This window comes from Pyrgilauda ruficollis, unplaced genomic scaffold (assembly GCF_017590135.1).
Source record: "Pyrgilauda ruficollis isolate IOZ18807 unplaced genomic scaffold, ASM1759013v1 scaffold56, whole genome shotgun sequence".
NCBI lineage: Eukaryota > Metazoa > Chordata > Aves > Passeriformes > Passeridae > Pyrgilauda > Pyrgilauda ruficollis.
In genome coordinates, this window is record NW_024527266.1 from 4,024,375 (window position 1) to 4,037,739 (window position 13,365).

Consider the following 13,365-nt stretch of genomic DNA (forward strand, 5'->3'; position numbering starts at 1 on the left):
ACAATCCAAGAAACCTCCCAAAGAGCTTCCCACTCCCTGCCACATAAGATCCCCACATTTTTTCCCACCATCACCTTCATTCTGTTACCACATTTTTCTACCAATCTTAGTTTTATGATGTCTTTCAGCAGGTTTTTTCCTCTGTCTCACTGATGATGCTCCCTTCCAGAATTATTCTCGCTTTTTGTCCTCGGGTCCTGCCACCCTGGACTCTGGCCCCTTTGCAAGTGTCAGTGAGCTGTCCAGTTAAAACCCAGATATGCATGGAGTTTCTGGTGAGTTTTTTGTTGTTTTGGTTTTTATAAAAATCTAACTGGATGCTTCCCCATGAAACACCAGTTTTGGAAACTCTGGGAAGGAAGCCATGGAGGGGGAATAATATAACCACATCCTAAAGTGTATGACAGTACAAATAGTTATACTGTATCTTTGAATTCCTAATCAAAACTGATAGTAACTGTTGTGGTTTGGAGGTGGTTTTTTGGTTTTTTTTGGGTTTTTTTTGGGGTTTTTTTTGGTTGGTTTTTTTTTGGGGGGGGTTGTTTGTTTTTTGGGATTTTTGGGGTTTGCTTTGTTGTTCTTTTTTTGGGGGGGTTGGTTTGTTTGTTGTTTGTTTTTCGCCTGGGCTGCCTGGAGGAGACACAATTTTCCACATATTAGAAAAGGAAACCTTACTTTTCCTCCTCAGGTTTTCTGCCCTGCATTCTGCACAGTCCATTGCCCCACCCTAGGGTAACTTTTCAGTCTGTCCCCTGCTCTGCAGGTGCCATCCTTGTTTCCTCATCTGCTTTTCTGGTAGAGCATTATTGCTGCTCACTGTCTGTGTCCAGCTCAGCAGACCAAAGAAAGGCAGACGCTTTGCTGTTGGTATTGCTTTCAGTGCTGCTGACAAGTGCAGACAGCACTGTGCTTTTCTGCTAGGGATAGTTTCACTCCCAGACTAAGGAGAAATGGCAGCCATTCTGCTTGCTTTGATCTCATTAATAATAAAGGACAACGGGAGCCCTTTTGAATAAGAGGAAAAAGCTCGAGTTAAAAAATTAAACAGCATACTCAATTAATTTAGAACCACAGCAAAGCCTTGGAAAGCTGCCATCTTAAATCACTACACAGATACAACTCCCAGAAAATAATAATAATCTAAGAAACAAAAAATAATCCCATGGTCTTGCTGTGCTAATAAGAGTTTGCTGGGACAAACTGGGAGCTTTCCCCAGCATCAGTATTGATCATACCTGTGTGATTTCCCTTTTGCAAGACCAAGGGCATATATATATCTCCTGTTCTTCCATAGGGAAGGAACCAGCAGGAATGTACCCAGCCCACTTTTTTCTTCAAAACCTGATTTTTCTGTTGGGATGGAGCTGGATGACATAAATGAGTATATAAATTATGTTAGAATTGCTTTCACCAGCTATACTTTAGTTTCTATTTAGATTCAGCTAAACGGGACTCAAAAGTTTTGCACAGGCTGCTACTGATGTTGAGTATCACAACACCAACCAAGTTGGTGGAATGGGAATGTTAAAAGTTAATTAAAATCTGTAGAGCTGCACTGCTTCTAGCCTCAGCATAACTGCTAGCTGATAACTCCTATACGCGTGCTGGTTCACTTTCAGGACTGAAAATAGTTGGGGGAAAAAAAGGCAAAAAGAGACTGCTTAAAGATTACAATACTTTTCAAAACATTTTCTTAATTGTCTGTTTTTTTCATTAAAAAACCTCCACATGTTAGCATTGTTTTGCTGAAAATAGCTGTATTTAAAATAGCTTCAAATAATGTTAATGAAGCATTGTTTTAATTTTGCCTCCAGGAAAAACAAAATGAAGTCGTATCATGAATTATTCTCTATTTAAAACCACTGCCGTCATATTAACAATTTTTCCCCCTTTAGCTGTGGGCTGACAAAAATTCTTTCTCCCTTTTCCTTCCAACAATATAATGTGAGCATGACAGCAAAACAAATTGAAACTTCTGCTGAGCACTTTGCCCAAGACATGCATAAACTGCTCTTGTTTCTACTGCAGCTGCATGTCTTTCCCGGGTATGACACATGAAAATAGGTAATGTCAAAATAAGCCTACTATATTAAGAGCAGTTAGAGATGTGGAGGTGTCTGACTGGGACTTAAAGCTCAGGTCCTGAGCACTTACAGGCATTAAAAGATATTTTTACAGTTTTTTGTAAAGCAGGAATGTTAGCACTAATCACGTGACTAACATACAAATTTGAAAATTACATTTGACGTCTCCCTAATTTCCTTTTGCTATTTAACTTAATTCTAGTATTCATTACTTTCTTTTTACTTAAATTGCTCTTTTGTGTTTCTTTGCTGTTATGGGTGGCTTAGAAAGGAAAAAATAATCACATTGAAATCTCCTCTTCTCTATTTTAAACACAAATTCCTTTTTTCTGTCCTGATTTTTACAGCTCCCAGGCATATGAAGTATTACTTCCTCTCTCTTGCTTGTTCCCTGAAAAGTCCCATGAAGGATGCACAAGAATGGCTGAGAAAACTTCTCACCACTCAATTGAAGAAAATAGGAAATGCTGAATCCTTAACAGGTATCTCTGCTGAAAGTAATTATTAGGATAAATATTTTTAAATAAGGATAACAAGTATTTAAACAGGGTCAAAATCTTTGTAAATATTTATGTTTTATTCCCCTAATATATTGATGCCATATGCCTGCTGAAACTTCCCTGAAGTCTTCTAGAAAAAGGATGGATTAAAAAGCAGCTTCCAGGGGAAAGATGTAAGTAAGAAAATAATCTAATCAGCCTGTGTTTATATAAAACAAGAGAACATCAATTCTTTTATTACTTTTTCTATGAATCATCTTTTAAACAATGGCTTTTTCAGTGCTGCCTGCATTTCAGACACAGATCAAGTGCAGCATTGTATCACATGTTAAATGTTACACTTCACATGAAAACACTTAAACAGAGGACACCATAAAGAGCATCAGCACACAGTTGACTATGGCTTTCCAAAAAGTAACCTTTCCTTTAATCACCATGCAGGTAACTAGTTGGGTCCTTTCTGTGTCCACAAGACAGCTGCTGCTTAGTGCACCCAAAGCAGAAAAAAGGGCAAGGTTAGCAAAGACCTTTTCTAAAAATATGAGTAGTTTTTAGTGACTGACTATCCAGAGTTCATTTGGGTACATTGATTTAAAAACCTAGCAAGCCTATAAAAAAATCATGTCATGGAACTTTTGGAAATAATAAACCAGTGTCAAAAACCCTGATTACAAACTCCAAATATCAATGCTGTTTCTAAATTCTTGTTCTCTCTCATTCCTGCATCCAGAACTGTCCTAAGCTGACAGCACTCTTTGTTTAGAGAAGTACCTTCATGCAGGCTTATTCTAGACTGTCTCCCTGCCAGATGCAGTATTTATAACAAATAAATTTTAAAAAAGAAGAGGTGATACATTTTCATAACCTAAGAGTGAAAAGGCTGTGGAACTGACCCCAGCTCTGAAGGCTGGCTGGCTGTGTGAGGTTTGATACTTGAGATGTCTGCAGGCAGGGTCCCACCCTGTTCCTGCAGGAGCAAAAGGGAACGCTCATCCTGCAGTGAGACCACTCCCCAAAGCTATAATGGTTTTTCTCATCACTCCTCTATCAGAAATGAAAGACTTTCACCCCAAAGAAATCCAACCTTTCCAGCACCTGGAAAGGCAGCACAGGGGCAGTGTAATACTGACACCCAGTGGATGAAAAAATGCACTGTCACTGTCCACCCACACTATCCCATTTTTGGGTAGGATTGGTAGTGGGGAGGTATGAAAAACCCAGGAAGAACCATTTTGTTCCTAAGCATTTGGACTTTTTGAGAACCAGAACCTGTGTGGGAGCTGTGATTCCTTCCAAATCCACAGGTGAACCCGGGTGGGAACTCCTGAGTCATGCATTATACTTCACACAAACCAACAAAATCTGCTTGCTTTCTACAGCTCAAGTTTGTTTTGTAGTGTGAAACTACAGGGACAATGGAGAGTGCTATCTTTTGCTCTTCGAAAATTAAAATACCTGGTTCCCTAGGCTTACGCAAAATAAATCATATTCCTTTACCTGCTAGATGCACACTAAAACCCTGAGCAAAACACAGGAAGAAACGCTCACAAAAGAACACCAATAAGGGGAAAGAGAATTTAAACAGAAATTATTGTAGTGGGGTTTTTTACTTATGGCAAAGACAAGGGCAGCATCTTGGACAGATCTTTCTCTCCCAAAGCCTGGAATCTGTACTCTTGGTGTATTAGTGATTTCTGCTTACAACATGAAAAATACATGTGGAGAGACAGGATACAGACAGTTCCCACACATTGAATAAACAATGAGGAAGAGAGGCAAAGTGCATCCAAAAGTTATATTACTAATTCATATTGATTTATACAGAGCCTTTTGTATTCCTTACAGCAGCACAGTAACAAGTATGTGCACATCCCGTATGAAATCTCATTTATATTAATGGAGCTCTTTTCCCACCAATCAATGTAAAAATCAATTACCATTACTGAATGGAGAAGCCATCAAAAGATTCACTGCTCTTTACTGACTTGTGTAGCCTGAGTTCGCAGGGATCTTGTCTGCTCTCTGTGCCACCAGCACACATGGCTTTGCTGCGCTGGCAGCTGTCCCTCCTGCTGCTGACTAACCTGTCAAGGGCTCTGCGGCTCTTCCAAGACAAGAGCACATTCTCACCAAACACCCACAGACCTGTTTACTAAGATGACAGCCACATCACATCCCTAGAGTTCTGTGTTCAGCTGCTCCACGGCTCTGCTGATCAGGTTGTAACGGGATTCTCCCGAGGAGATCAAATGGAAACATTGCACTGGCTTGCAGCCCTGGGCGAGGTCAGCAAGTGACACTCATCATGGAACAGCAGCCCTCAAATACACCGGGGAATAAGGAGAATGAGAGCAAGTGCAGAAATTAAGTACAAGGAGAACCTCTTGCTCCCAGTTTATCCTCCACAGGCTTCTGTTATCCATGCCCTCCCCTCAGGGCTGTCTCAGTGCTGCTCTGGCCCTGCTCTTCCGCTCTGCCAATCCTTGGTGCCGCGCAGCTGCTGCTCACGCAGATCCCATTTTGTCCTGCCCGTTCTGCCGTGCACCCGCTCTGCGCTCCAGGGCTAACGCTGCCCATCCCGGCCCTCACGCCACCTCCCAGGGAAGCGGCCCCGGGCCCGCTCCTGCCTCAGCCTCGCACCGACCACCCCCCGCCCCGCAGTTTCTGGCTGGGCCCACTCCACGAATAATGAAGATCAGCGTGTATTTGTAACGATTACATTTGGGAATGACGCCGCGGTCACCGCAAATGCCTTTTCCACAAGTTTTCCCCGGCCGCGGGGCCCCGTCACGTGCGCAGCCGCCCGGGCCACGTGGGGCGCGGTAGGCACGCGCCATCGCCCGGCCCACCGTCCTCCCTCCAAGGAGATTGACAGTGACACCAACCAATCAAAGGCACGGCCCTGCCTTTCCCCGCTCCCAACCCACGGTTGCTGTGTCATCCGGCGGGTGACATCAGAGGGCGGTCGCCGGCTGGCTGCGCAGGCGTCAGCTAACGGCCAATGAGCTTCGCGAGCTGCACGACTGACACCTCTCCTGTCCAATAGCTATCGCGCGTGCACGCCGAGGGGCGGGGCGAAGCGGAGATGTCGCTGGGGGCGGCGGGGAGTGTGGCGTTGGTGCCGTACCGCGGCGCCGCTGAGCGGCCACAGCCGCGGCCAGGCGCCCCGCCCGTGCGGCCGGCACATGAGTGCACAAACTGACGTAACCTCGCCTCGGCTGAGGAGGGTCCCAGGGGCCGCCGAGAAGCGCGGCTCGGTGGGCGGGTCTCCGCGCTGTTACGGTGTAACGGGCACATTCCTTCTCTAATGGAGTCGGAGGATGCGACCCACAGCCCAATCCGTAGGCCGGAAGGGCGGGACAAGTAGAAGCGGGCGAGCGAGTGCCCCATTTAAGGGGCAAATCTCGCAGCTAACTGGCAGAGGAAGAAGGGGCGGGAGGTAGTGAGGGATGTGAAGGGGGGCAACGCTAACCGGTGACAGCCAGCAAGTGCAGCCAATCAGTGAGCGTGTAGTGACGCGAGAACCCAATCAAAAGCGCTGGGAGGCGGTGCTTCTCTGTGATTGACGTGCATCCTGGCTAATGGGCGGATAGATCCCCGAGACTCTTCCCAATGGGCAGCGTGAAGGGGCGGAAAGGGGAGCGGAAGGAGAAGACGAGCAGGCAGAGCGACCAATCACAGCGGGGGTCGGCGGGGCGCCGTCCAATGGGCGGTGCGAGGGGCGGTGCGGGGGCGTGTCCCGGTGTGTTTGGGTTCGTGCTCCTCGGGGGAGGGAGAGACGGCGGCGAGGAAAGTTTGGTTTTGGTTTTTTTTTTCCCCCCCCCGGTGGTGTTTTTTTGGCGGCGCCGGCGGAGCGGGGGGGGGGTACGCTTTTCGCAGCTTCTTCGCCTTTTGCTTCCTGGGGTTCGTGTTTCCCGGGCGGGCGGAGCCGCCCCCGGCACTGAGAAGAACGGGGGCTCAGCGCACCGCGGCGGCGCCTCGGCGGTGAGTGCGGGACGGGCCCCCCGCCTATTCCCCATCCCAGCTCCCGCCGCGGGACTCCCTGGCAGCCCTTCCCGCCCTGCGGACCCTCGCGCCGCCTCTGAGGGGCCTCTGGCGCCGGGCCGCGGTGCCGCGGGGCGGGGGAGGGACGGGGGGGCCGGGCCAGCGCCTGTCCCGGGGCACAGCCGGGCGAGCGCTGCCCCCTCCTCGCCTCACGTGCGGCCGCCGTTCGCCGCGGCTGCGCCCCGGTGCCCCCCGCCGCCCCCTCCTGCTCCGCACAGGGCCCCGGGGAAGAGCCGCCCGCCCGGCGGGTCACCCAGGCCGGGCAGGAGGCACAGCGGCGGAAACACTCCGGGGAGCCCTTGTGTGCATGGGGAAGAAAAGTGCTGTAGTGTGGGGACAGAGCCGAGGTTGCGTTGGTACCGCTGCAAACCGCGCTGGATGAGCGGAACGTGGTGCTGGTGAAAATGTGTGTGGATATATATATATAGATATATATATATGTATAGATATATGATGGGTGGGTGGGAAGAGAGACCGTGTTCAGAGGTGTGTCGTAGCGGGAAAAAAAGTTTCCCCAGCTGGTTGTAGCAAAATGATGGAATGTTTGTTTCTGGAGACGCTTCGCTGGCTCTGGATAAGCGCTGCTTGCAGCGTGGTATCTTGTAAGCTCAGATCTGCTTTGTGAAAGTGCATGTAGGAGGATCTACTACAGCATACAGCTGAGGCTTGTTGAATAAACCGAAGACTCAACAAAGTGTTTTCCTCGCTAAAGCAGAGATTCTTACTGATGTAAACAGTACTTGTTGTTCCATGGTAACGTTTCACTAACCTCATGAACATTTGTTAAAATACCTCTTTGTAAAGTGAACTTTTTTTTTTTTGTTTTTGCAATCCATTAATTACTGGTTTTAAATCATGACTTGCTGGAGTTCAGTTTACAATCTCTACAAAAGGTACGACGTTGTTGTTGACGTCTGCAAACGTTGTCAGGTTTACAACCTCTACAAAAACTCTGACTTTTTCTGCAAAATAGTAGGTAGGTCTTAGGGGTTGTACAGCTCTGTATTTGAAAGGTCTGTTTTTCCTATTGTTTTCCAGTAATATCGCTATCCATACGAATAGATTTTGGAAATTAGTTCCTGCTACAAGTGTTGTAGAGGTGATAACTTTGGTTCATGAGGTTATTAAATACGTGCACAAGTTCAAGCAGCTTTGTAGTTCGCTTGTCCACAGTGAAGTCGCTCAGCGATGCCCTCCTCTCCTGTGGTGACTCTCTGAGGGTGCAGATTCCTTGGAATGCGCGCTGAGATGTGGGTGCGTGCTCTCATCTGCTGCGTTACCCAAGGCCCCGAGGTAAAAGATAAGCTCCAGTTTTTCTTCACCAGCCGGGGATAGTGCAGGGTCTGCTGGGTGGCTGTATCTCAGGGGCAGGGTTTGCAGGGGGAACTTTTCACCTGGGTTTTACTGAGTTGCAGATGTAACTAAACAATTCCTCAGCGAAGAAATCGCCCTGCAAAAAGTTGAGGCTGGAGATGGGGGAAGGGAGCCCAGAGGGGTGTTAGCTGTGTGTTAGATTTTCTGCTGTGAGGTTTTGGGGCAGTAAGGTACAGGCACATCTGTCTTAGTGTAGAGGGTAGGTGAAGTCATCATTGGACATCTACTTTTATCTTGTTCAGCTATACTGCACGTGGGCCAATGGGCAAAACGTTATTGGGATGCTTACAGGGAATCACCTGAATCCTGTAATATGGAAGTCCCAGTAAAAATGTAATGATAAACCAGTCACTGTCTCTTGATTAGGCAGACTTCTGAATTCATGCATTATTCCAGTTTCTGTGTACTGCAAATTTAGCTAGAGATTTACACTTTCGTTTAAATAATAAATTCAGACATTTGGACGTAGAAGTCTTGACGAAGCTTAATCTGCCAGAGTTCGCGTGATTGAATAGTAAAATAAAACATTTAAGTTTAGTGCGTGTCATGGCTATGCTTGGTGATGCTTATTTCATCATTAAAACTTGATGTTGGAGGATGACTTCAGAGGAGGAAGCTTCAGAAGAGGATTTTGTGTCGCTCTGAGGTAGTGTATTTACCTTAGATCTGCCTCCTGTTGTAGCAAGTAAGAAATTAGATATTTTTTTATTTTTTTTTACAGAAATAATGCATAATAAAAACTGTAAGTAGGGATAGCTGCATCTAGAACAGTGGGGTGATTAGCTACAGCCAGAATGATGGAAAGAATTGAAGGACTGCTATAAAATTAGTAATTTGAAAATATGTTCAAATGGGGTTTGTTCTCTGGGGTTTTTGAGTGATTTTTTCCTTCTTTTTTCCCCCTCTGGTAAAGCTGGTGTATTTCTGCTCACAGAAGAGATTGGATTTACAATTAAGCAGTATGAACTGGAGATCATAGAATAAGTCTAAGAAGCTTAGTTATTGACTTGAATGAGTTTATTAATAGTCTGCTTAATGGTTTGGTTACTCTCCATTTTCTGCAAAATGCTTGGATGCAGAGTCTGTTCTAGGCACTTACTGCCATTATTGTGTTTATTTTCTTGGAAATCTTTATACATAAATATTGTCTGCTTTGTGCAGTAATAACAACAGTCATTTTCCAGCTTCTTTGCAATAGCTTTCCTCAGTCATTGCTCACAGTGCTGCTATCAGATTCACAAATTCTGCAGTACTTCTACTTACAGCAGCATCTTACAGCTGTTGGGTTCTTTATCATTAGTTCTTATTTTTCACTCAGCCTTAACCTGTGTGTAATTTGGGTCAGTAGATGCGTTTTTGTGAAGAACTGGCATCGTTTGTTTTCACAGGATAAATTAAGCGTGTTTAACACATAGATAAAGGAGGGAAGTACCTGATACTAGCACATATCTACCACTGGTTTTCTTTAAAGCTAAAAGTTTTCTGTCATCTCAATGCTTATAAAATGTATTCGCTTTGGATTTGTTTTTAATGGTCTGTTTCTTGCATTTTCAGAAGTTTTAGTCATGAAATGTTTCACTGTCTTAGGGAAAGAATAGCAAGGGAAACGTCAGTCTTCAGTTCTAATTGCAAGAACCTAGCGCAGAGATGTTGAGCAGACAGTAACATGCATTTCTAATGGTTTGACCAGTTGTGGTAGAAAAATACATGTATTCTTGCTGACAGTCTTCCTTCGCTTAGCATTTACTGTCTTTCTCCATTTTCAGGTGAAACATATATGGTGAGGTTGCTTGTTCATGACAGCAAGCAGAGTGTGGAATATGGACTGAAGAATTTATGTTAATTTCTTGTGAATCCAAACAAAACTTTTGGCTACTGTGTGCTAGTAAAAATAGGGGCACTTTTTGGTACTTGGGCCAGCTGTCACTGTCAGACAAGTAGTTGCCTGCTGGTATTTCAGCTTGCGAGGTGACCGGGGTGAGAGTAATCAGGATATTCTGATTGCTGTTCCCCGTCCCTTTCAGCGGATAATAAAACTCTTATGCTTCCTTACGTTTCTCTTCTGTTCATGCCTTCTTTGTGTGGCACTTCTACTCATTTTTGTTTCTTCAGGGAAGTAAACATGCCTTGCTGCAAGGCGTTGGTGTCACTTATTTTTTCTCCTCTAGAGCAGTAGGCAGTGAGTACGTTAAATTTGTTTTTTCCCTTTGACTTCTTATAGCGGTTAGAGGGAGAGGGTGTTTTTGCACTTATTATGGTTTGCATCGTGTTGTAGGGGAATGTTCTGAGGTTTTTAAGTTTTCATCAGGGTAAGGGTTGTGGTTGGAGTTTGGATGTTCTCCGTGTTTACCATGTAGTGAGCTATGGAGATGACCTTTTCCAGTTTCAGCTAGTCAGTACGGATTGCATTTCTGGGCCCTGCCAGCTTTAGTAGTTCTGAAATTGGATATCGTGCATGTATTTCCTGATTTAATGTCTGTGGATCAGAAACAACTCAATAGTTCCTCTGTGAGAAAATCTGGGAAACAAGTTAATGTTCTATCCAAGACTTACACTGTTTACATTTTTTATAAAATATCTACTTAAAAAAGTAAAATGGATCTGAAAGCAGCTGTTAGCCAGTTTAGCTTTTAAGTCTGTGGAGCAACATCCTCCTTGTCAGGAGAAATGGAAGGTATCATAAGGCAGCACTTGTGCTGCATGCTACAGGATACTGGTCACAATAAATGTGTAAAAAATAACCTGGAAGTTGGTATATTTTGACCATGTTAGACAGAAGATGAGAGGCTGGAAAGCTAATTAGCAGGTGAAAGGATAAGAGGCAGAGTTGCAAAACAAAGAGTTGATAATTTTAGATAGCCTCACGGAGGATTAGTCAAAAGGTGATACAATGATATCATGTTGCTTGTATGAGGGGAAGTCCTCTAATCCATCTAAATGAGTAAAGAAGTAAAAGTCATTGATGTTTTTACTTGCATTTAGTTTCTATACTTTTATCATGACTCTTGACAGTGTCATAAAAAGTGCTATAAAGAAAAACAGCTTGGCAGAATTTTTCAGTAGTGTATTGGGTTTTTCATTAGTAAAGTCTGTCCTGTAACAGGAGAAACTTATCCCCTTTGAATGTAGTTTTTGCAAATACTGTTGGCTTTCTTCTGGTAAGTTTGAGGATTTTTCAGATTCTAGCTTCTGTTTTGCTTGTTGGAAATGCTTCTTCCTGTTCCTCTGATCATCTTGAATCCTAGGGTTGCAGGGGTTTTTTCCTATTCCAGTCCCTCCTATTTTCTTACCACAAACACTGGTTGTACCTGCAGTTCTCTAAGGTGTTCTTCATGTGGTAAAACCAGACTTTGTGAGAGAGTTTCTCTAGTTCAATTAAATGTATGATTTTAAATCCAGAAGCTGAATGTTTGGAAAGGTGTCTGCTGCCCTTCTTGTTTTAGGATCAGTCCTATAGGTCTCTGTATGGTCAGAGCTAAGGAACTCCTGGGCTGCTCCATGGCAAGCTCATCACCAACTTCCCTGGCCCTGTGACCTCTCTGCGTAAGTCTACAACAGCACCACGAGTGGTAGGAAAGCCACCCCTGGGGAATAGAAGGAACTCTTCAGGGATTTGCCAGTCTACTGTGGACAAAGTCTCTTTTGGCCTTAGGGTGATCCACCAATGATAGTGGGAGTAAGTAAGTCCTCTCCTCTCACTGCTTCTTGCAGCCAAGAGATACAAATTACTCAGCACTTGGGTGTCAGTGTCATCTACTCAGGAACTTCTGTGTCTCAGGAGCTGAAGAGGCCCAGGTTGTTCAGGTCTTCTCCTGGACATTTGAGAACCTTTTAGGTCTTTCCTGAGACATTTGGGTGTCCTTGGAAATAATATGATGTCTCTTTCTGGAGAAGATGGAAGTGCCACAGGGTACATTTTCTTATTACAGCTGACATTATATTCTGCTTTTTATACAGCAGTACAGTAACTTTGTGATTTAAAAGCTTTCCCAGAAGTTAGATTTTTTTTGTAGAAGATTAAATCACTTATACACTCACTACTTTACCATTACAAGGAAACACTATTTCAAACCTCTGAGGTTTCTGTTGCTTGCATACTGTGACTTGAGAAACCATAAGTTAATACTATTAGAGGGTCCAGCTAGCATGAGGGATGATGAGGAACTTGAGAAAAAGCATTAGGATAATATTTTGATTTTAAAAAATTGCCTCTGAGATAGAGGAAGTGAATATGTCCCCTCATCCCAGCTTCTTACAAAGATCAAAATATACTTCAGAATGAATTATGATCCATCCCTGATCTGAAGCAGCCCAAAATCCCTTTAAGAGAGAAGGCCATAATACACATTGCTCGAAATAGTTGCTTTAAAACATTTTCAGCTACTTTTGTGGGGTTTAGTATCTTTCTTTGTGACCCTCTCTGGGATTTTTATGTATTGAGATTTTTCCTGGATGTGTTAGTGGTATTATAACAGCATTCTTACATTGCAGTAAATATAGCATAAAATATAGCATAAAATATAGCAGTTCCACTCTGTGTTGGGAATGTGTTTATTCTGATAACGATATTTGGGGTTTTTTTTTTTTTTTTTTTTTTTTTTTTTTTTTTTTTTTTTTTTTTTTTAGAGTTTTGTTTGTTTGTTTTTTAAGTTCCACTTAACTGCTTTAAGTAAGGAGCTAAAAAAAGAGTGCTTTCACACCAGTGTATGTCTATGCAGGATATTTTACTGTTGCAGCCATTGTAATTTTTAAGTTCTTATCCTTCCATATGTATTTGGATTATGAGAAAAATTTGTTTAATATTAAATTTTTAGTATTTTTGTCTGTCAAGTGGCTGAGATTCTGCATTATTGGGTTTGAGTTGTATTGTATCAGATGCCTATTCTGGCAAATTAAAAATTCAGATGAGTCTTCTTTTGAAGAGAACAAAAATGAGAGTCAAGCCACAGTGCTCATTTGTGACTGTTCATTAAGATTCATATAATTTTTCATTGACACTGCAAAAAAAATCAATACTTAACATTTTCTCACATTTGAAATGGATTGTCACATTTGAAATGGATCTTGTCTTTACTATTCCCTATAATACTATAGTATTTCCCTGCCCCTCATAATAAGTTTCTCTTTTTGGTCATTTCATACAGGCTCAGCTCATGTTTTTCCTATCCCTTCAAGGCAAGGTTGGATAGTAAAGCTAAAATGGAGTTTTTATTATTATAGCTGTGCTTTTTGCTTGGATAAATGTTTGGGTGCTTCAGGATCTGCTCATCCTCTTTCTGCAGCTGGTGTGGTGGCAGCCTGAAGAACAGGTGTGGATTTTAGTTGGTGTTCAATGTTTCTGCTGTATTTAATAGAAGCTTAGG

The 13,365-nt window shown here is 43.6% G+C and overlaps 1 protein-coding gene across 8 annotated transcripts in view; it reads left to right on the top strand.

The window, feature by feature from the left end:
• Positions 1-2,891: 2,891 nt before the first annotated feature.
• TNRC6B (trinucleotide repeat containing adaptor 6B) overlaps positions 2,892-13,365 on the top strand; it is a 138,046-nt gene continuing 127,572 nt past the window's right edge. For 3 of the 8 annotated variants that reach the window (XM_041481387.1, XM_041481393.1, XM_041481390.1), the window contains exon 1: positions 2,895-6,568. The gene's annotated coding sequence lies outside the window, so the exon portion shown is untranslated. Of the gene's footprint in view, positions 6,569-6,745; positions 7,035-13,365 lie in introns of those variants that run through there. The other 5 variants (XM_041481388.1, XM_041481394.1, XM_041481398.1 and 2 more) reach the window with 4 other exon arrangements.